The sequence below is a fragment of the Haliaeetus albicilla genome, chromosome 4 (assembly GCF_947461875.1).
Source record: "Haliaeetus albicilla chromosome 4, bHalAlb1.1, whole genome shotgun sequence".
Lineage (NCBI taxonomy): Eukaryota > Metazoa > Chordata > Aves > Accipitriformes > Accipitridae > Haliaeetus > Haliaeetus albicilla.
The window spans coordinates 21,844,921-21,868,827 of NC_091486.1; the positions used below are offsets into that span (position 1 = coordinate 21,844,921).

Genomic DNA, 23,907 nt, shown 5'->3' on the forward strand with positions numbered 1-23,907 from the left:
GTTCTCAACAGTGCTAGAAAGCCCCAATCCATTTTCACATACTGCGGAACAAGCAACAGCTTTTTCAAAGTGGGGATGAAGGGTGGGTGGGTTGAACAAAAAGCCCAGTCCCAGGTAAATTAGTTTAGTGGGAGTCTTTTAAGCACATACCTCAGACAAGCAGCAGAGAAGAAATCCATTTTAGAAAAGATGCTGAAAGAGCTTGATGTCCACCTGGCAAATTTCTTGTGCTGTTTGAAAAAGCAAGACGGTTCAGACTATGAACCGAGTTATATCTACAGCATTGCAACCAGTCCTGATCGGTATGTAAATGAAAGTAAGAGCTTCTAGCAGTATACCTGATCAGAAAGACTAAGGGCAGAGGGAGAGAGAGAGAGAGAAGAAAAGTGGAGGGAGCTCTTTCTTCCTTCAGTAAACCTCAAACGTTTGTGTGAAGCGTTTAGCCTTAAAGCAGAGTGCCTCTATGGGAAGGAAAACCATACACTCCTGCAGTGCAAGGATTTTGACTACACCATTGCTTGCTTTAGCCCTTAATATGTTTTCCATGTGAAGGAACAACACGACCTCTGTTAACTTCTAAACAGTTCAGGGGAAAAATCTTAAATAATCATTTAAACACGCCCCACCCCCACTGCCTCAGCTGGCAAACACCCAAAAATATAAGGCCAGTGAAATCCATCTTGTAACAAAATGCTGTGCTGCCAAAAAGACCTGACTGAAGCTTTTGAAACATTTTTAAAAACAGCAAAATTGGATTTTCTCCTTAATTATATGCTTAACAACAACTAGAAAGCAAGCATTCAGAAATGATTGAAAAAAAAAAAAAAAAGGAGGAGGGGGAACCCCATGTCAACGGCTCACATAAATGAACTAAGGTCTAGGATTTAACTTCCTACCGGCTTACCTGATAAAACACAAATTTCAAGTGCATCATGAGGAAAACAAAAATAAAACCCCAAAGAGATAGTGATGATGAAATGCTTGAAATGCTCTCTAATAAATTTGTTCAGATTCCCAGTTCCAAAAGATCACCAAGCATTTATAAATTGCTGCATTCTTATTGAGAAGGAAAAAAAATAAAAAGACCTCTGCAGTACCCTCTCCGCTTCATTCTTGGCTTCCTGTTCTGAGGCTCACTCTATGGTACCTAATACAAATCAGCAAATAGCAGGCAAAAAAAAAAGGGGGGGAGGGGGAGCAACGAAGAGAGACAGAGAGGAGGTGAAGAAAGAAAAAAGGGAAAAAAAAAAGATTCCAAGCCATCACCTTAAAGGAGAGCCCCATCTACCGGCAAAAGAAATGAACCGGCTGTAAAAGATTGCTTTTTTAAAAGATTTTCTGAATTAAACAGTCTGGAAATCTACGCCCCCGTTTTCTTTCAGCAGGGAACAAAGGACAGGGGCTGCGCTGAGAAGTAGATTTCTTTATTCAGTGTTAAACAAATAAAAGTTTTCATTAATTTTGATGTCTTTTCTGTTAATTATTTGTGTCTAAAACGCGAGAAGGAAATAGTTTCGGTAAGGGTGGTCTGTTATGAAAGCACCACAAACCTTTCCAGGTCAGCCCCTGGCACAGCACGACCAAATGCTACCTGTCCTCTGTCTCGTTTTACACCTCCCTGCTGAGCAGTGGGGGGGATTCAACGTCTTCAGTCATGGGTTCAATCTCAAAAAAACCCCCCCAAAACACAAAAAAGGTTCCTGTGCCCGAGTCATATGACATGTCCATCTATTACGGACTGCATTGCCAATCACGCAGCCTGGGACACGTCAGATCTATATGTTCCCGTGCATTCAGATGACAGCTGCGCAGTCAAATCTGGCACCTAGACAAAAAACGCTCCTTTTTAAAATTCCGACTGCTAAGTAACAGTAACTGCCAATACAACAAATGCCAGCTGCATTGGATCAGCCTCAGTTTGAGCTAAATCAGGCAGTATTATATATTTCTCATTTTGCTTTCTTGACAAAAAAAGAAAATGGAAAATGCCCACAGAACTGGGATGGCCATCAGCAAACACTTTTGAAACCCCTCGTTTCAGCCATGCTGGAGGGGGGTGGGTGCAGTACGGTAGGAAAGGGAGGGGGCAGTGACTAGGAAGGTGAGAACTGCACAGAAGAAGAGCCAAAAATACTGCATATCTTTCATTGTGTAATACAATTTTGGCATGTAAAGATAGAAGAAAATAAACCTAATCAATACCTGTATGCAATAAGGCTGTCATCTATGATATAACAGATAGTTAACATGTTAACCTGTGATTCAGTGACCCCAGGCAGCTATAATGAATTTGATCCCCTGGAGTCAGTTCCAGTATTGTTCTGATATGTTCTTTTTTAATATTTTTGCATCATGAGGTTTTGACTGCTTAAATTTTGCTTGAATCCAAGCTACGTGAAGCTGAATTTCTCCACCTCCCAGTAGTGGCCTGACATGCTTGGCCCTTCACAACAAGCACTTGGAATCTCTCAGTATAATACCTAATTTTCAAGCATTTATCAATGCTTGAAAATCATTTCATATCAATTTGTAACAGAATGTTATGAACAGTTGTTCTAACAATGGAATCTAATCTCACAGATCTTTAAATATTTTCTCAGCAAATACTGCAGTGGTTAAAAGAACACAGCAAGCAACCTTATGACACTATTTAGTTAAAACACACCATAATATATCCAAATACTAATACTCAAATGCTGACATACAAAGGCCAAGACCAAGCCGGATACAGCCATGCAACCTGCCTCCTTTGAATGTGCCGGAGCACTGATTTAGAAAGACTTCACTTGCTTTCACATTTTGCTGCTGCCATGATCACCAGTTTTGAATTTAGCTTTTCTGCTGGCACTACTGGTAGGCTGCTAAATAGCTCAGGCAGGTCCCCACCACCCAAATGCAGTTCAATTCTGTGACCTTGAGGTAGCAAGATCTATAAACTATTATCTTATTAGTATCAGCTGGTAACATACTCGTCAACTGTTTGATTCTTATTTAGGTATAATTGTAAAAGCTGAGTCATCTTTTTTTCATACATTTGCAAAGTTCTTCAGGGTCATGAAGAGCATTTGCAGGTAACAAATTACTTTGTGGTGCTAGTAACACCCCTGACTCAGAATCATCCTGAAAATTTTAAATACTAAACAGATGTTCAGATACTATTGCTGATGCCAATTGATCATTCCCAGATATCTTTCCATTCTTGGAGGATGTTTCTGGAAATGATTAATTGCCTGGTGTTTATAAATACAGATTTATCAGGTTAAGAGGCAGAATATTTACCCCTCAGCTTGAAGTTTTAATATGAGTTCCTCCAGTCTTTGCTAGTCTAGACACATTTGACATTTTACAGGCATAGCTCCTTTAAAATGTTGCATTTTGAAATGAAATAAACACCACAAAAGAAAACAATAAACCAAGAATCTGGATCACTTAAACAATAAACAGCAGGTACTAAAAATCTTTGAGATACCTCAGGTGCCTACAGTTTTAGTCCTGAACGTAACACTGAACACACAAAATTTCCCCCCAACTTAAACATGATTTTATTGTGCTGTGAAAGCATACAGTTTTCAATAGTCCTAAACTGTCCTTTTTTAAGCATTAGTAAAGGTTCATCATAGGATGCTTAATATGACTACTGACTTTAAGAAATGTCCAAGTATCAGTAACAGAATACTGAAAGCTTTTTTTTTAAAGCAGTATTTCTCATGGCTCAGATTTCACTGGCCACGCTGGTATAACCAGGTGCTCAAGTTCAGCTCCACCAGCTTACAGTGTCAGGAAAATTTATATATGGTTTGTGGTTATCTTAACAAGCTCCTTTGATGGCTCCTTGAACCAGACTGTCATCTGATATGGGGTCTGAGAGAGAAGACTTTATCAACACAACAGCAACTTCTTTCCAACTGCTAAAGAGCTAAATCCCCTGAATTCTTACTTTTTAAATGTTTTAAACTTCTACATTGCACCCCAATTGCAGAAAACAAAAATGTATAGATTTCTCAAATCACGGCTGCTCCAACTCTAAGATAAATGGAAAGTTAGTAAATAAAATATGGTCTCCCTTCCCTCTGCCCCCAAAGTACAACTTGCCTTTTTTACTGTCTCCAAACAAATAGGAAACTGCTAATAGCTAGTAAAATAATTTTCAAAACCAAGCCAGTCTAGGATACTCGTTGCATTTACTGGGGAAATTTTTGACCACTTCTTCCTGCAGGTATGGTGACAACTTCTGCCATCCTGAGTGCCTGAGGAGCAATCATCTTAATGGGTATGGGCTGAAGCAACCATCCAACAGGCCCCAAGGAGAGCACCTCCCTGCCCTGCACAGCAGGGTCACAGTGGCCAGGCAAACTTCCTTGGCAGCCTTGAGCTTGCAATCTTGCAGATTTCAGATTCTGCAGACCTGGTAACTTCGCATTAATGGAGATTTGTGGTTCACTTGCCCTCATACAAATTTTGACCAGTCCTACTCGTGGCTCTGCCTCAGGAATACTGTGCAAACATTTAAGAGCACTGGGGAAGAACAGCCCAGGAAGTTTTTGGCTCTAGTGCCAAAACCTGCCCACCCTTAGCGATCACCAGGCACTGGGAGATTCTGGTTTTCTTCAGCACACGAAAGGATTCATCTGGAAGTCCTTCTCAGGTGATCCTCTGCAGCACAGTTCACTTTCTGAAAGGGACCTATAATGAACTCCAGCTGAACAAAAAGAGAATGTATTTCTTCTTGTCACTATCCTGTTTCAGCATTTGTGCTGCAAAAATTATAGTTCTGTACAATCTAGAGAAACATTTAAAATTAACCTTAGAAGCTTAGATGTTCAGCCACGGCAGTAAACCGTGCAAGCAACAATGCAGAAGAGCGTGTTCTACATACACAATGAATAGTGTTAAGAGCAATGTGTATATATATATTTTTTTTTTAAATTATTTTTTTTAAGAACAGTGTATGAGGTACATTTTATTCATCAAAACATTAAGAAATCTCCCTTGATTCTTTACAGTATGTCTTTCTAGTGTTCTAGGAATGAATTCTGTGAATTGCAGTTGGTGTGGAAAACAGGTAATGGACTAATTCATCCAATATGTAAAGAATGAGCCATCCAAGGTCCTCCATGGACAAGCAGGTGGACATGATAATCCAGGGGGCTTTTTCTCTTTCTAAACTTGTGAACCAATTGTATTGCAGTCACGGAAGAGCTGTACAAGCAGTTAAGGATGGAAAAACATCATCATGGAGAACCAGGACCTGGAAAAATGACATGGACTGTAGCAACACAGAACAGAAGATTGCATCCAACCAATTTCAATGAAAAATGAGGAAAACCTCTGAATAAAGAGAGTAACTTTTTGCACAAGGAACAGAGCACATCTGCCAGCCTCTAAAGAGGCATCTTCAGAACAGATATAGTCCATTTCTACAGCAATAGATTTTTGTCACATTTGGAATGTTTTTGTGTACTAAATGCAAATAAAACCTGGCATTTCTGGACAGTGAAAGATGTGTATTTGTGAGCCCAAACTTACCTGGAAACCTTGTGAATTATACTATTACAGTCTTACATTTAGATGTTACATGAGATAAACTAAACCACAGATGTTTGTAGTCTGTCTTTTTCAGTTTAGGACTAACAGCATATGATTGTCATCACAACATATATCTCAGCTAATCAATTAAAATGGGCAGATAAAATCTGAGATATAAATATCTCTATAGAAACTAATAGTCTAATGTATACTCCTATACTTTCTTATGTTATGGATTACAAAAACTGGTCTCACCATCATTTATGCCAAACACATTATTCTAAAATAATTGAATTCACAGACTTTCATATTGTTTCCACGCCCCTCAGTTTTAGCGACATCTCCATGGCTACAAAGAGAGTACAGAAACTCATTTGCAGGACAGAAAACTCTAGTACTATGAGGAAAAGTGAAAAGTTTGACAGAAACTCAAGCTGCATATTGTGATGTACGGGAATATACAGACTATTGGAAACGAGCTACTGATGTTGCCATGCACTGGACAATTCCAGTAAACCACAGGAAAATACCAGGAGGAGGCACTGACAGCTAATGGTCAATATCCTGCATTGTAGTGGGTTCAAAACATACCTTACAGCTTGGATTCAGTTTCCCAGACCTAAAGTGATATACCAGAATATAGGATATATAAATACACATTGGAAACACTATTTTCTAACACTTGGTATCCTCATGAAGCATTTGCAGCTTGCTATGCTGAGCAGTACTGTGTGTGCCCTGCTATGAACCATGATGCAAAAAATGAACACCTCCCGAAAACCACCATAGATTTAAAGACAATAAGTCTTTTTTTTTTTTTTCTAATTGAATAGATAGGTTATTAATACTCCTTAAGCCTGTAAGAAAATACCTCAAGCACCCACACTGAAATGAGATGGAACACAGTGTACTCATATATAATAGCATAACTATTTTAGAACACTTCAGGCAGCAAGAAACAAAGAATCTAAAGTACATCATTATAATAATGCGTAGTACCTAGCAGTTTTGTTCTAAGTTCCTATACTATGCTATTATTTTAAGAGTTTGTTTGCAAGACATACTTCTGCATTTTGAAGTATAAAATGGTAGCTGTAAAATATTATACAATGTAATATACTGCATTGCAACAGAGGCGTTTTCAAGCTACCAAAAATGAGTTACATTTTCTTGAACCTAACTTCTTTCACAATGTAATTAATGAAGTCACCAGCCTGGCATCTCTACTAAATCACAGAATAGATCTACATGACTGCCATTTAAAAAAAAGAAAAAAAGAAAAAAATAACTGGTAAGCTAAGACCATGATGAAGAAACAACTGACTGCTTGGCAGTTCTTTTCCAGAGAAAGAGAGCTTTTAAAGATGATAAGAAAATGATAAAACAATTCACCTCACTTACAAACAAGTGTTGAAATTTAATTCCAACAGTTATTTCTAGAACAGTGTGAAGAACCACCAGTTTCTAGTGGGGGGAAAAAACACATGTAAAGGACTCCCACTCTTCCCATCAAAATTAGTTTTAATCTGATATTAATACATAATCTTATATTAATATTCAATCTTATTTTGACTTAGAAAGAAAGGGACCTTGGTATTTATTCTTAGAGTGAGCAGTTACCCATTAGATGTGAAAATTCTGTAAATGTCATATTGTCAATAGACAATAATTTTGAATTTTTAATTTTCTCTTTTGACACTCATTAACATAATTCAATACAAACCTCACTATTTTTAAATTAATATCTTAAATGAAATCCTGGAAGTAAGCTGTTAAATATAACTCGTTGATACAATGCTGACCAAAGTTTCTCTCAGGTATTTTTACTATAAATTCCCCCATATTTTGGAATTCATTAATGTATCTTAAATTAGTATTATTTAATCTTTACAAATTGCTAACTCCCCTGAAGCAGACTCTACAGTACCATGACAGAAAAAGTTGCTGTCCAAGGTACTGTACATAAACACGAGTTTCCTAATTAATCTCTCAAATCCATCAAAAGTATTTTCAAATTTATTATATAGTAATTGTCCCTAGCAAGCAAGCTAGCCTTGTTGAAATTCCCTACATGATACTGCAGTATCAGTGTTATGCTGTTACTTTCCAGGGCCTCTTCTGCTGCATTCCAGTATAACAAGACGTTCCAGCACCTGACAATACTCAGTATGTATAATTTGTTTAAGGACAAACCTGTTCTATGTTTTGTTACAGACTGATTTTCAGCAGGGTATAAATACAAAAAAAGTCTTTGAATTCTATATGGTGCATGAAAAAAAGCTACCCTCTAATATAAATCTAGCTAACATACTGTTCTGGCATTCTGCAGAGCAGTCACTAAATGTAATTCTATCTGCAGTATTCACCTTACATATTTCAGAAGCATATAGATTCATGCATGCATGCAGTAAACAGCAAATAGCATCCTGGATTTAATTGCTACTTCAAAAAAAAAAATAACCAAAGAGTGCAAGAAAATCAAATAATTTTTTTGGTTTTGTTTTGTAATAGAGGACACATATTTGTAATTTGCAAGGCTAAAACAATGCAACAGCCAGGAACTGCAGTAAACCTCTCAGAGCTAATAGCTATATTCAATAATGCTTTCCCACATCACCTTCAAGCAAATGGATTTCATTCACTGCTTAGTCAGTCAAATTAACAATAATCCCCATATGGTTAGAAAGGATGTTTGTTAAACAAACCCAGTTTATGATTTATTTATTTGTAAAGTGTCTTAAAGCTGAGATGCCTAGAAGAACTACTATGTTAATTCAATGGTGCTGACAGAGCTGGTTTCACCTAGCAAATTCTCTCTGCAATTCACAGCATGGCTGACAGCTATCTGCATAGAAAAACAGCACAGTACCCATTTAAATCATGCAAAAACATTTACCCGAGAAGATGTAGCAAAGATCAGGATCCAGCTTCCAGACCCCATGAAGCACGAAGCTGAGGGAGCAATCCACCAGCTTGCTCAGGCCAGCAGTCTCTCTCCTACACTTGACCTAGACTGCCTTACATAATGAGGAATCAGTGCTGTATCCTGCGTGGAGGAGCAAGCTGAATGTCATCACTGGCAGAAGTAGGGAGAACTGGCAGCAGGCAGGCTGGTAGTTAGCATGGAGATCACGAAGTCTGCTTTCTCTGAGTGTTCTGGGAGAAAACACAAGAACAGCTCAGAAATGCTGGTGTCATTCCTCCCCTGGAAGGAATGACCGGAAGGAGCGAGGGTGTTACGACCGTGAGGCAGACAGCAAGTGCTAAAGCTGCATCGGTACCTACTATCAAGGTAACAGAGATCCTGTCACGCTGTGTCTAGAGGAATGCATAGCTACAGCTAATGGGAGAGCAACAGCACGGCAAATTAAAGGAGGAGAGACACAGGCTGCTGCTGCATACATTTGTCTATATGTTACTCATGGTGGTGAGTAGAAGCAAAGCAATGGTAGAAGATAAAATACTGGGATTAATTTCCAAAGGGAAGTGCTATTCTCTTAAATAAATCTTACTGCATGCAAGTTAGTTGCTGGGAAAACAAACAACAAACATTTGTTACCTGTTTTACTTGGTGTTACAGAGCTTCAATTGCATGCGTTACAGAGATTTTGATATTTTCAAGAAAATGATGGGCAAGATACATTCCTGGTTGTGAAGTTGTTTATAGTTATTTCTGGTATTTCTTTGCTATTTATTGGAGAGAAGCTTTGGGATATTTCTTAGTTTATTACTGTTTGGGTCAGTACTTCCTCTGTGGAGGGCACAAGAGGAGAAACAAGTATCCAGGCTTAGCCAGCAGTTAGAAACGTACACAACCTCGTTGTTTACAAAAATCGGCTTTATATTAATTAAAATCCCTGCATATAACTTGTATTCCATATTTTATTTCATCTGAATACTTGAATAGTAAGTAAAGAGCCTTAAATAGATAATGCATATACCAATTATTCTTGAATGAATATTTTGAGTGGTACAGTTTCTCCTTACAAAAGAAGGCAAAGGTTTCACTAAGAGGAGGTATCTTAAGTTTTCTAGTTACATTTGAGACAGCTTGATTAGGCATGATCAAGAGTAATTGCAGCTGGACACAAATTCCTAATGTCACAGATCAAAATCACTTGATAACGAATATAGTAACTGAGAGATAAAGAAAGTATCATTTAATAATATTTAATGCTCTATTCTATGCAGGTACTGCTATATTTGATGGTCCTTCTTGTTTAAATTAAATGGGTTTGTGTGAGTGAGTGAAATAATGGACATAATTTTCAACACAGCTCTGAAACTTGCCAAGTTAAAATCCTGGGCTGTAGTAAATATGAGAGAAAAGGGGAACTCAGCAACAACATTGCAGCAACATCAAAGACAGGTCACTAAACTCACTGAAAGTTTTAGTATCAATGTGGAACATTGGCTGGGTTTTACAGAAGACAGCTTAGGTACAGGGACTATTATACTTAGTTATGCCCTTAGAGTAAACATGATTTGGAGCTCTGATCTCAAATGGGAAAATCAAGATGAAGGTAAAAGGGATAAAAACAATCCAATTTTTGTTTACAAAATCTATTTAAATTATTATTTCTCTTTTATAAATAAGCATACGATGACTTTTCTAACAAATCTGATCAGGTTAAAAAAAAATGGTTGAGTGTTACTGGTTTTTTAAATATGTTTTCCTGGTCCCTTGTTGAATGATTTTCTTTTTGTTTTCTTGAGAATGAAAAAAAGAAAAAAGAAAAGATCAGAAGTATTTGGTAGAAAAGGTAGATCACTAATAACTCAGGATATACTAGCCGTAAGTCTATAGTATAACGTGGAAACCCCCAAAAATGCGAGGGAAATATCATCTGAGAATTATTTTGTAAACAATTATTGCTGTATTTGAAATCAGTAACTTTTCATCCAATCAGCGCAATTTATTTATACCACATCAGCAAATAATATTAAAAAAATCTTGGTGCATTTATTCTTTCACATATTGGTGTTGACTGTTAATGAGGAGTCCCTATTAAAACTTTATATAATTTATATGTACCGACTTATACTTTTGGTGTTTCAAGTGTTAAATAAGAATACTTGCTTACAAGAAAACTATTTACATACTGGACCCTGGTTAATCAAGCTGAAAATACCATGACCTGTATTAAGCTATGAGAGCATACAATGATAGTTTAATTAAGGTGCAAAAGGTTGGCGATTCTGTTGATCACAGCACTCAGAACAGCAAAGCAGTCAAACTACTCATCTAAAGCCAGCTCAGATGCCTCCACAGTCATGGCACAGCTAGTACATCACCAGGATAATCTGCCTACAGATAACCAAAAATTGACTGCATTGGGTAGAAAAATAAATAAAGTTTATAGGTAAACCAGCCCAATACACAGAAATTGAGTAGAAAATGCTACTTAAATGAACAGAATAGCAAACTTGACTGTCAGCATTGCAAAGGCAATATGTAGTTTGCTTGATGTTACAGTTCAGGAAAACTTGTCTAAGTTCGATACAGCTGATTTGATGTCTAATGATGAACTAGATATTCCTCCAAAGCTTTTCCAGCCTTCTTTTCTGTGATACTGCCTATAAAATGTATGTCCAACTGCAGAACAATGATTGCCTCGTTATACTCTTTTGTCATGAGGATAAGTAAATACAAAGTAATCATTTGTAAACATTAAGTTATTGTCACTCAGAATATGCCTGCAAGGCATAGTTCTTGTCTGGAGTGTAAAAACGGTTTACTTCTCTCAGGAATTAGCCAACTTGTTCTTCCATTAAGCCACAAAACTTTTTGGTTTACAATAGTTCTTATAAGCATTTTTGCTCTAGATGAACTTGGTCTGATCTGCTGGCAAGTCAAGACTATCTTAACACAAATTGATACAGAAACTGCTGACGTAGGACTCTTAATGAAAGACTTTCTGAGCCAGCTGCACTGATAATGTGAGTAGAAGAGTCTATGCTTGACAGTGGTAAGAAAAATAAGTCAAGTTTATATCACTCTCAACTACCACATTAATTATTCTGATGCCTCAGCAGTTAGAAAGGTTTCTGTCAAAGTAAATAAAGTAAATGCAGTTTTAAAAAAAATCTTTTAAAAACCGTACTCTTTTGCAAATGACTGTAGAACAAAGCTACTGATTGGAAAAGAAGAATGGGCTAGACTACCCCTCACATAAGGATGAAGATGAAAAGATGAATGTTTGAGAGTTTAATGTGAGGAGTACAAAACAATCTAGACTCTTTTGCTATCCCTGTCTTATGAAGATAATGCTAGTGATGTTTTACAGAAGACTGTAAACCTATGAAACAAGATCTGGAATTTTTCTTTTATGGAAAATTTGGTAGTAGAAGTTAACAATGCTTATCACTAAATTATCCTTACTGGCTGAATTTATGCCCACAATTTTCTTTCTATTCCATGCTGAAATGAAGGAAGCAGCATCTCATAGACATTGCTCCTGCCAACAACCTTGAGTAAACAGGACGATTTTTTTTTAGACACCTTGCACTTAAGATGCTTTGCACATAAATAAATCATTACTTGAGGTTTGCTCATACTAAGATAGATTCCATTTGGGATCTGATGAAACGCTAAAATGCTCCAGTATCACTGCCTGGAGAGATGTCTACAATATCTTGAGGTGCAGGTTTTTGGTTTTTTCCATCCTTCTCTGACCTTGCTTTCTCTTCTCAAAATAATTTCTCCCTTGTGTTCCTGAACAACTTTCACAAGTGATTCATGCTGAAATGTGTAAACAATGGGTCAAAGTCTTTAAAAAAAACCCAAAACACAAAAAACCCCAACACCAAATAGCACCCTGTATTTAGATCTCACACACTCATAAATGGGGTGGGGTGTCCACATATGAGTCCTTTACCCAAGTCTCTCTGAATATTTTGGCCATTTCTATGTATGTGCTACTTCTGTTAGCAAAAACAATAAAGGCATACCTCATATCTCCTTTTTGAAACAGGTAGCAAAAGCTTTTGATTTGTTTCTTTGAGTATTATCTAACAGCACAAGACCTAAATTTATGTACTTTACATGTACTTTTTATTATTTGACCCTGTTGTTTCACAATGAAGATCATTGGAGGACTAGTGAAAGAGGAAGATTTTTCTCCTTTAGTTGACTGGACTTCCTGTAGTGTCTGACTGATGCCAATATTCAAACAGGCAGAAGTACAACTCTAAATATTGTTTTACTCTGAGATGATACCTTACCAATTTTGCAACTGCATTAAAGAGCATTTTAAAACCTAGTAATGTCTCCAAACATCTTAAAGTTTATGTTTTAGATGTAAGATGTGTCAACGCTTTCAAGTCTCCTTTCCTTAGTATTCTACAATATTTAGTATTCTGCATGTTTACAAGAAGGTCCCTGGTTTTCGTGCAAATGATCAAGTACCCCAGCAATGATAAGTGAACACTGAATTCTCAAATTCAGTGCAAACTCCTCAGATGATAGGTATCACTAATTTTGTAGTTTTGTACACACATGCAGTTTCTGATATTTAACATCATACATTATCCTAGAAAATAATTGAAAAATTATAACCCAAATAAGTGTAAAAACTTTCTACAATTAAACTATGAACACTGACTAGGTCAAGGTCACAGTAATCTTAATATTCATGGACTGTTCTTTGATTTCTTTTTGACATCTTTTCCTCTTCAATAAAAGTAGCTACGACAGCCTTTTTAATTCCTTTCTCAGATTTTTGGTAAGATTTATAGGGCTGTCTATTATACCTCTGAGAGTGCCTATAAATCGATTTCCCAAGCCGCTATTTTTGTACTTATCTCATAAAAAACCCCATCTGCTGTTTTGCATATTAATGCTAAAAGAGAATGACAAAAATAGAAGGAAAGAAAGAAGTTAAAATTAAAAAGCAATTAATTAAGCATTTGATAAATATGCCTATTTATTTTGAGTAAGTGAATGATCTTTATCAACTGAAAATAACCAGTACTGGCGGGCTTTTTTGCTGAATTTTGTTCTGTCAGTTATTCCAGGATGTTGAATTTAGATTTTAATTTTTTTTTAGTATCTCCCTAAACTAGTTCTTATGAGCTGAAGAGCAACAACCAATACACAATTAGCTTTGGAGACTAAGTTGTTTAGGCTGTAAGTCATCCATGAAAACGTTTCTAGAAATTGTAGTAGTAGTACCTTGAACTCCAAGCCATGAGTTATTCATGCCTAAGAACAATGTCAGGCAAAACAGATTTATGGTTCAGCATAATAATAAATGTACCATTAGCACTAAAAGCAGTAAGGCACCTTTTTTTTCTTTCTTTCTTTTTTTTTTCCTTTTTCCCCAAACCCTCCTAAATAGCCCACAGCATGCATCACTTTTTATATTGATTCAACACAGACACAGAACTGCCTAACACAAAATCTTGAAAGACCTACTGCGATGAACAAGTTCATGAGATTTGTCATCCCCTCTAGCCACACATGAAGATATAATCAGCACCGACTTCTAGCTAAAAGGCATAAATTTGTCACTTAAATTTCATTCTGAATCCAAGTAGCTTTTTTTTTGTCTTTGTTCAGTTGACATGGGACCTGGACCTGTCAAACAAACCATATTTAGCCTTCATTATGTTTAAATCTCTCTTCAATTCTTTAAAATGTCTATACTTCTAGGAAAAAAAAAAAAGAATTCAGATTTGATTCTTCATAGAAAAGTGATACTTATTGTATTTTGTTGTGCCAGAAATTTTAGAAATATGTTTAATAACTACAGGGTACCAAAGGTGCGGGTGACCTGTTAAATGCTTTCAGAAGATCTATTTGGTTCCCATAAAAGACAAGGTTCCAGCTCCTGGATTCTGTTCCTCTTATTTCCATTGTTTGGATGCTTCCAGGAAATAACACAGATTCTCTTTGGTCTGTTGCTTTTCTCCCAAGAGGTTCCTAGTCACTTGGGCATAGTTTACAATATAAGAGCTTACAATTGCCTAAAAAAGAAGCCTGTATCTCTGGCAAGTTTTCAGGTCTCTAGCATCTGTAGCTGTTTTCCATAGAAGACTTACTGAGCAGTAATTAAAGCTTCTCAGGCTATGTATTCCACATCCAAACTTTGGACTTGCACACTACAAGCACTCAAAGGCAAAAGACTGTACAGCCTTCACACCATACAGAGAGTTAAATGCAGATGATGCACAGGTGTCTAGGTTAGAGCACACTTCTGTCTTCAGTTCTCCTCCACCAACCCAAAGATAAAGACCAGTAAGAATGAGACAAGTCTTTCAGGTCAAAACCTTTGACCTAAACATGGAACCCGCATTCAGTGCTGAGACACACAGTGGTCCAACATGCCAGATCTTCCAAATCTTCTTTGTAAATTGAGGGCAGTCCTTTGCAGAGCAGGAGGATTCAGGGTGCTGTCAGTTACACTCTGCAGCTCCCAGGTTCTGAGGTTCTCCAGTTCAGTACTTAGCTGACTGATACACAGCATATTATTGATTTATATAGCAAGATGTATCCATGCCAACACTCTTTATATACTTAGGTTTGCATACACATTTCACTTTGAGTTTAAATGTTCCCATGTCTAATGTTGAGCTTAGAAGCACTACATACAAGCCTTAAAAAAGATTTGAACACTATCTCATCTGAAAAAAATTCAGTAACTCCTAGAATGCCTTTTTTTAAAAAAAACCCACATTTGTTTTACCTGTCAGAATAAGTATTTATTTGGCCACTACTAATTGACCTTTAATTTAAGTAAACTCTCGACTAAAACCAATTAACAAAATAATTGTATAGTCAGCAATAGTATTTTTAAGCTTACAGGACAAAGTGACATAAAACTCTGTGTTATTTTTTAAAGGATACATTTTTTGCTTATCTTGCTCATCTTTTTGACGCAGCTTTCTCTTTTTCATTCCCTTATGTGAGAAAGTAAACTGAATGTCCTTGTAAGCCACTGTGGCTTGCTGTCAGGCAGAGTGAAAAAGAGAGAACCATAAACTGATCAAAGCAGTGCAGAAAATGCCTTGTCTTTTAAAGATATCACCTCTTTATGTCAATTTCTTTTGGACTGATCCCACAGTGTAAAACAATGAGATCTCACAAAAATCTGTTGCAGAAGTTTCTCTTTCCTCAGTCATTCCTACTGGGTCATTCTTCAAGATTCAGCTATAGCCATACTCAAATCACCAAGTTTTTAGAAGTCAATGAGAGAAAATACTTTTCCTATTTTTTCCAGGTCATGTCAGATGAATTCAGCAAATTCTATTCTTTATGACACTTCAACAAAGCAAAATTCTTTAGTTCATCCTATTTACTTCTTCAACAGTTTTTCATTTTTATTGGAAGCTGTGGCAATGTGACCTTGAGAAAGAAATCTCTCTAGTCTTCATTCTTCAGTCACTTACAGTGCAGTATTGGCATGCCTATTACAGTCCTGTCAGAGACCATGGTCCTCCTAGAACCAATAGCTCGATTTATGTCAACTTTGAATCATTGCCTTGCAAAACGTAGATTTTGGTCTCCTTGTGTCTAAAGGTGGACTTGCAAAGGAAATCAAGCAATGCAAATCTATCTGTTCTCTTGCCTAATGTCAACTGGCTGAAGCCACCTGAAAGCTCCAGGTCTAAATAGAGTCATTTGGGAAAGAGGTTGAGCTCTCTCTCACAAGGCATGTGAAGATTCCTGTGGTACTCAAATAGAAACATGAATAGGACTTTCTGCCTATAACCAACAGCTCTGTGGTCTTGAACTTTCCTCCAGGATTTCTATTTTGATTCACTGGCTTCCTGGAAACAGAGGGTTTTCCACTGAGCTTTCCATGCCCACTCCTTCAAGACTAAGAGAGCAGGATGGAGTAATTTCTTATTTTTCCCTTTTTAACATAGGACTTCTGTGAGGACACTAATTATATAATTGCTGCTCCCCTAACCTTAGGCCTAAGCAGGGTTACTCTGATATTGGTTGTAGGGCTATGTTGATATTTTCCTTCTACACCCTCTACCCCACTTTTTATTACTCTAAGTCTGCTAGAGTAGTCATGTCAGTCTAGAATTGGAACAGTGTATTACAATCTGCCATTGCTGAAGAGCTAATCTTGAGCATTTGCAGTAGCAATATAGAAATGAATGCTAGTCCCTGATGAGTTTACTCCATTCCAGCCATTTTCAGATAGGGAAGTGATTTTAAGCAAAAAAAGTTGGAAAATATAAGCAACAGTGTTTCACAGAACTTTGAGCCTCACAGGCTAGAATGCTTAGTCTGAGCTTCATTCCACTAGATTTAGCTCAGTTATTCCTCTAATGAAACCACAATTTATTTATTTTTGACTGAAATCAGGAGGAGATGAAATAATTGGGTGACAAAGGGCACAGAATGAAGAGAAAGAAATGCTGCAAATGCCTCCGCGGGCAAGTGAGTGCTAGGTGAAGTGTATTGAGATGTCCTGCGCCACAGCAGAGAGCAAGGGAAAAGCCCCTAAAAACCTTTCTCTGCTGATCTGAACTGTAACCCCAAGCTCGACAACCACTTTAAAGCTGAGTTCATGGGGAAGACACACCTTGCTCATTCCCACTAGTCCTTCAGACTACAGGTATATTCCAAAAACTATCTAATCTCCAGTGGCTAATTCATACTGCTTCAAAGCAATTCAGAGAAAAAAGAATAAACAGAATACAGCTGACTAATTTATGCATCAGAGAGAAGTTGTTTCATGACCTCTAAAGGACATGATTTGATTATAATAATCTTAAAGCAGAACTGTTCCTATTAGTCATAGGAAAATACTCTTTTAAGATGAAGGGAAAAGAGGAATTGCTAAGTTAACAAATTCCAAGGTGGAAGTGAACAGTTTAAATTTGATTTGCTCTAAATCTGAATTAAAGGCCCAGATGAGTTCTATGTCTACTGCCTTTTGTATTAGCTGTTCCAACACTTATGTACAATAAATTGCATTTTACAAGGTGAACTCATCTACTATCAACTGCTGGTTGTTAGGTAATATTATTCCATTGTCAGATGTGCTGGGGAGTCCCAGTGTAATATCTTGTCCAGCAGTTACGTGTGCTGCTTAATTTTCTCTTCAGCAAATCCATAAGATGAGTTCTTTAAGCCTGGTTTAAATCTCATTGCCAGTCCTTCAAAACACTTTTGTGGCTCTCCCACAATCTGTGAATAGAACTTCAAAATCTTTCTTGAACAAGAGGCAGAATATCCTAAAGAGACCTCATCAGTGCAACACATCCCAACTCACACCATGCTCATCTCCCTGCTTCTGCTCTCTGCTCCCCATTCCAGTCATCACAGGATCACATTAGCCTTCTTTCCCAGATCACTCACTTTGAGGTGGTTTTGGCTTTTAAAGCTTTCATTCTTGTTTCATTTGAAAATGAACTTTCTTATCCTATATTCTGAAGTCCCAACTGTTGTATCTTGCATTTGACTACATTCAAATATAGTGTTTTCAACTCGAATTTTTAAACCAGACTACCCAGCTTGCCTTGAAATAGCAACCTTGTTAACCTTGTTCTTTTTTTATGTCATCTCCAAACTTTACTACCAAACACCTTACAGTATTGTTTGCATAACTGACAAAAATACTTATTACACCAAATAAATAACTTATTCATAGAGGGTCCTTGCTAGAAATAATACCACTCAGCTACTTCTCCCCATTAGTAGTATTTTAAAATCTATCAATCAGACCAGGCTGTAGCCCACCTAATATATTCTCTATTACTTCCGAATAAAGTAAGTGTTTAATGAATGCATGATATTTAGTGCCTTAAACCCCCCCACAACTATGCTTCTACATTTGCCTTTTTAAATACATCTGTGACCTTGTCAAAAAAAAGGAATAATTTGACAAGATGTATCTTTGTGCTGATTACCATGACTACCACTTTAGCCTCTAATTTTTTTGTTGCTCAAGTCCAAAAATCTTCACTATTTTACTTGGAATTGACATCCATGTAACTAATCAATAGTTCTTCAAAATGTCATTTCTAGTGTTTATACATTTGGAGTAAGATTGGCAGTCCTCTAGTGTTCCGAATGTCACATTTTCTGAGGCTTGCTGCTAGTTGTGGTAAGAATAAGGAATATTACTATTGTTCATCAAGCCTTCACTGATTAATTTCATTTATTTCAACTTTTGATATACAGTATTAAAATGGAGTCCATGCCTTATAGGTCAATGGTCAACAGAGAGCATTTAGAATACCAAAGTTAAAATTATGTATTTTTTCTCTCCTTTTCTTCTCACTTGTGCTAATGATGTGTTGCTTATCTTTCTTTCTTCTGCTATTCCATTAAAATGCAATCTACCCTTAACAGTCACAAGGACTACTGTTAGTGCTGTGAATACCGAGTGTGTATTCACATGTTTACCATACCATACCATACCATTACATGTTGGACCATACTGAAAATTCTCACAAAATACTTTGAGGCTCTCAAGCCTTTTTTTTTTTTTTTTTTTAATATAATTTGAGCATATATCTTTGTAGAGACAAACTTTTGGGGGTCACATCAGTGCCTATGCTCACTGCATGCCACTCCATTAGGAATCGTATAACTGCCTTAAGTGAAATGTTTCTTAAGACGACAATAGTAGGAAAGGGTTTTCTGTACTTTTAGCAATTTTTAACTGAGATTTGAAACAGGAAATAAGGAGCAGCAGCAGGCCTATGCAAGTCATAACATGGCTAAGACATGACTTGATCATTTGGAGTTAAATGATTCTCTACTCTCCCCACTGTATTTGTGTTGCTATTTTGTTAATATTTTGAATTTTAAAAATTTTCATTACAAATAATTTTTGAACAGAAAAGTTCTTTTCTTATCTGTCTAACTTTGAGAAAAAATATGCAAAGGTATTGTTCTGGACACATTACAAACCCTTGAAAGCTAAATGTTTTGGACATTGCCACCATAAGCAGCAGATGGTAAAGTTTGTCAATGCAATTGAATTATAATTGAAGCGTTTTTTGGTGCATCTCAGGAGCTGCAGAAAAGCACCAAGTTTGGGGTTTTTTATTTCCTCAAGTCCAACACACATACCAGGGGGTACTTTGCATGCTTTGTATTCAACAGGAGCCTGAAGTCTTAGAATCACCAGTTTCTTTGGCTAGGAATAGCCACTAGAATACATTAAGCTTATGGAACATTTCCAAGATTCCTTCAGCATGCTCCTGAGAATAGCCTCCTCTTATTCCCAAACATTTTTGCAGGCTATCTGATATAAATATATAACTATTAGAGAAAGAGGATTCACACAATCTCTGGATGAATGGTGAATAATAGACAACTTCTTAATGCATGTTTTTGTGGCGCTGAGAATTCATCATTTATATAGGTTGGGATCTCTTGTGTACAGAGACAAGGAGTTCTGCATAGTTATTGTTTGCCAAGAGCTATTGATCTTAATTTTGTATTGAACAGAAACAGGAGGGAGTTGGAATAATTATAGACATATAATGTGACAATCTCCCAAAGGATCTTAAGCCTGTAAAAATAACTAGAAAAATAATTACCAAAGATGGTTTGGATAATTTTCAACCAAAATCCTGCAAGAAAATTGCAGAACAAATGATTAAATTTGTGCAAGAAAACAAAATAAAGATGTTTAGAAAGATAATAAAACCTTTAGTCTAAAACATTATTGGGCCTATTGAAACACTTACCAATGGGGAAAAATTATATTCCCCAAATAAAACAGGTTTTTTGAAAAACAGAATAAATAGCTGAATAAAATGCAATCTATAATATAGTAGAAAAATTTAGCATTTAAACCTTAGAGCTGTATTGGGTTTGGTAAATTAAAATTCCTGAGTTTATTATTAAAAAATAGCATTGCATAAAACTATGTATGACTTTTTCTGTATGCGTGTGGCTCACTTTTCATATGTGTTTTGAAGGCTTTGCTATTGACATGTTAACTGCTTCTCGAGGTATTCCTAGTGTGCTCCTGGGTGAAGCTGCCTACTGTTACTGCTGCATTTAGCTTTCTGGGTTGCATTTGCAGGCTGAAGTCTGAAGCCATAACAAGCATGATTTTTTATTTTTTTTTTTTTTGGCAGAAAAGAGCACAATGATTTTCATTGATGAAAGTGAATGAAATATGCTTACTTGCTTACATCAACAATTCTTTTAAACAGTACAGCTGGGCACCTACGATGTTTGGGAGCAGACATTCCAAACTGAGCAAATTATTCTTTTTCTACAAGGCATTACCAAATAACAAGCTTCTGCAATTTTTTTTTCTTTCTTTTCTTCTTCATGTGATAGGTACTCATATCCAGATAGGTATTTCTCTGTCACTCTATGCTCACACGTTACAGTTCAGGATTACAAAGCCTGATTTCCCTGCAGATGCTGCAGTATAGGAACACAAGAACTGAGGAAACATTTCTACGACCTTACCTCTTGGAGTTTCCTTGCCTGTACCCAGCTGATTTGGAGATAAAACCTGTCTAAGCTATATCCCGATAACACAGGAGATACTCTGGGAATGGGAACTCTTTTGATCATGAGAAATAAGAACTGATCAGAAACACAGAAATTTTGTGCAGCTGCAATAAAGGCCTATGTGTGTGCTTCTGTAAAGGAGAGATTCTAGAGAAAAGCATGTATGCATGTGGTGTTATTTACCATAATAACCTCTTCATCCTTCAAATGTGCCTGGTATCTATATTTCTATTTTCAATAATATTGAAGCATTATATATTCCAGTAATTTGAAAATCAAAGCAAAGGAAGCTTCAGAAGATCTTAGCCTATTGTTATTCAAAATCTCAGTCACCAAATATAAAGTAACTGGGTTGATGGACCAGCTTGCCCAAAGTTGTTTTCTCTAACCATTTTGATGTATAAGTATCAGTGGAATTTAAAAACCATATTTGTGTGTTGGAATGAAGCCCAGGCCTTATTTTACAAATTGCCACCTTTTAAAGAATTCAAAACTCTTTTTTTCCAGCACTCTGTAGATGTTGATTGCCTTTCAGTGCTCTGTCTAAATGGTTACAACTAAATAAGATTCATTCCCCTCACTTTCCATTTATGGTGCTCAGATGCTATCCAGAATGCTTAATTTTAAAATTGACTACGCAGTCAAGAGCTTCAAACATGGAGAATACTTTCAGTTATCTATGTTTCCATCATTGCATTCAAGTTGTCTTTAGTACTCAGTATCTAAGCTAGTTTTGCTTAAATTTGCTGGTAAGTGTCTGAAAGGGATCTTGACAAATTCATATTTGTGTTAAGGAATAGGTCAGGAGGAATTCCAAACTGATCCAAGTACGGCTTCTTTCAAAATGTGACTAATGGGAGGTGATCAACTGAAGAAAAAAAAACCCCAACTGAACGCTGAAAGTGCATTGAATAGGCCACAGAAGCAAATACAAGGTCTAGGGTTGATCACACTTATTGCAAAGTATATGTTCATATTTGTGAGGCTTTTAGGTTATTTAGAATAGATTATTGATACATAGACTCGAATACCTCTCTGTAAAAGGGTCTGAATGCTACAGAAAGGGTTGTGATGTCAATGAGGAGTATCTGGTATCCTGAACTGAAAAGTGAAATCATAGTGAGCTGAGTGGCTGTGTCTTAATTTTTCTGAACTGTGCCTACCCAATTCCTACCAAGACTGGCATCTGTAGGTCTTCCATTTGGGAATTTGATGAGTGGATGGTGACTAGGCAGCTCTGATTTAACAGAAGCAATAAGGTACCAACAGGGAAAAGATTTAGAACAGTATACGTGGAGTACCTGTTAGGCTAAAATATATTGTCTCAAGATGCTCTAAGTTCCTATATAATGAACAGGAGGAAGTTGAGCAGTTCCAAAACCTACCACTCAACTTAGAAGACAGTCCCCCTTTTTTGCAGCCAGTGCTCCCATAGTCCTGACAAGCTCCAGGAACAGCTCACCAGGTTAACTTTGGTGGGGCCTGTAGGCAGCCAGTCCGTGAGACTTCAGACTCATTTGTTCTGACCTGGTACCACAGCTGCCATCCAGTTAGGAGCCCCCACACTGACCACTTCCAATCCCCCCCTTTTTTTTTCTCATTATAATCTGCTGTCTAATTAAGACAACCGACTCATTCATAGACCAGCCTACTACAAGTAAAACATACAGTATTCAGAAACTATTGTAGAGATGCTTTGTGTTTGTCATGATTGGATCGCATTTTTTTCTTCTATCTCTACTTTTTCCAGAATATTTTTATTTCTCTCTTTCTGTGCATGCTTCAGATCATCCACTTCCTCTCACCTCTTTTTTTCTTCCATTTTATCCTTTCTTTTTAGTTACAAAATTCCCCCTCATCCACCTGCATCTTAACATTTAGCACTTTGTTACTAGTTATGAAGCCTTCAAAAAACTAGTGACTATGCTTGGGATTCCAGAATGAATGGGATGGAGCAAGTATAACTGTGGACAGAAAAAACTCAAATGTGTCATGTACTAATTCTTACCTGAGAGGAAAACACATACAAATAAAATCATACATGTTCTATTTATAATATGCAGGGTAGTGTATATATTTTCTTTCTTCAAGAGAATGCCACCTTTGCTTAACCTATTAATTCCCCCCTGCAAAACCATAAAACTTTCTGCCTTATGGAGAAGGGAACACAGACTAGTCGGAGGCCTTTCCAAGTAATATTTTGCCTCTCCTGCTATTCAGTATGCATCAACTCTGGCTTGCCTTCCCATCCAGAGATTCATTCTTTCTCCTCCTGAGGAGATTAACATGAAATTTGATAGCTTTCAAAAATGGTTTGAAACCTCAGATAAGAAATAAGAGCAGCTGGGACCAATTGTTGAGAACAGTGAAATCTGTCACACTGCATATAGCCCAGTATGCTCTGACAGTTGTTTCACTCTGAACTGGGTAATGCGAGAGTTGGTAAAGAAATGTTACGTAACCTGCCTTGAAGCCCATATTATCTGAGTTTCAGAGAATTTGAACAAAACACAAAGAAAACTGTATTTGTTGCATAGGAAAAGAATGAGTTGGTTCTGCTTATCTTCTAAAGTAAGCTCCTCTGGCAGGGACTGTATCTCTGTACTTTTTACAATATCAAGTGTGCTGCAAGCACTTAACAATTAATAATGAATAGTAAGTAAATGCAAAACTTGTGAGAGGTGCCAGACTGACATCTCTGGAGAATTCTCCTGTCTATTTATATAGAGAACAGGCAGAGCAGCAATGCAGGCTTGTTTACACTGCCCCACAAATCACTAATGCATTTCACATAGGCTGCTGAAAAACTGTCAAATGGTAACTGCTCACAATCACTAAAATCCTGGAGAGATTTAGACTGCTGGCTTCATATTCTAAAGCCAGAAGTAGGGGTTGTATCTCATTATCAATCATCAGAATGAAGCAGCATCCTT

General features: G+C 36.9%; 1 protein-coding gene and 1 long non-coding RNA gene across 2 annotated transcripts in view; one reads left to right on the forward strand and one right to left on the reverse strand.

The window, feature by feature from the left end:
• Positions 1–8,672, reverse strand: part of LOC104317982 (sodium channel protein type 1 subunit alpha) — a 101,661-nt gene extending 92,989 nt beyond the window's left edge. Inside the window, exon 1 of the mRNA XM_069781296.1 lies at positions 8,423–8,672. The gene's annotated coding sequence lies outside the window, so the exon portion shown is untranslated. The remainder of the gene's footprint in view (positions 1–8,422) is intronic.
• A 44-nt stretch (positions 8,673–8,716) lies between these two features.
• The window catches only part of LOC138685089 (uncharacterized), a 49,720-nt gene continuing 34,529 nt past the window's right edge, over positions 8,717–23,907 (forward strand). Inside the window, exon 1 of the long non-coding RNA XR_011324317.1 lies at positions 8,717–8,953. This is a non-coding gene — a long non-coding RNA (uncharacterized lncRNA). The remainder of the gene's footprint in view (positions 8,954–23,907) is intronic.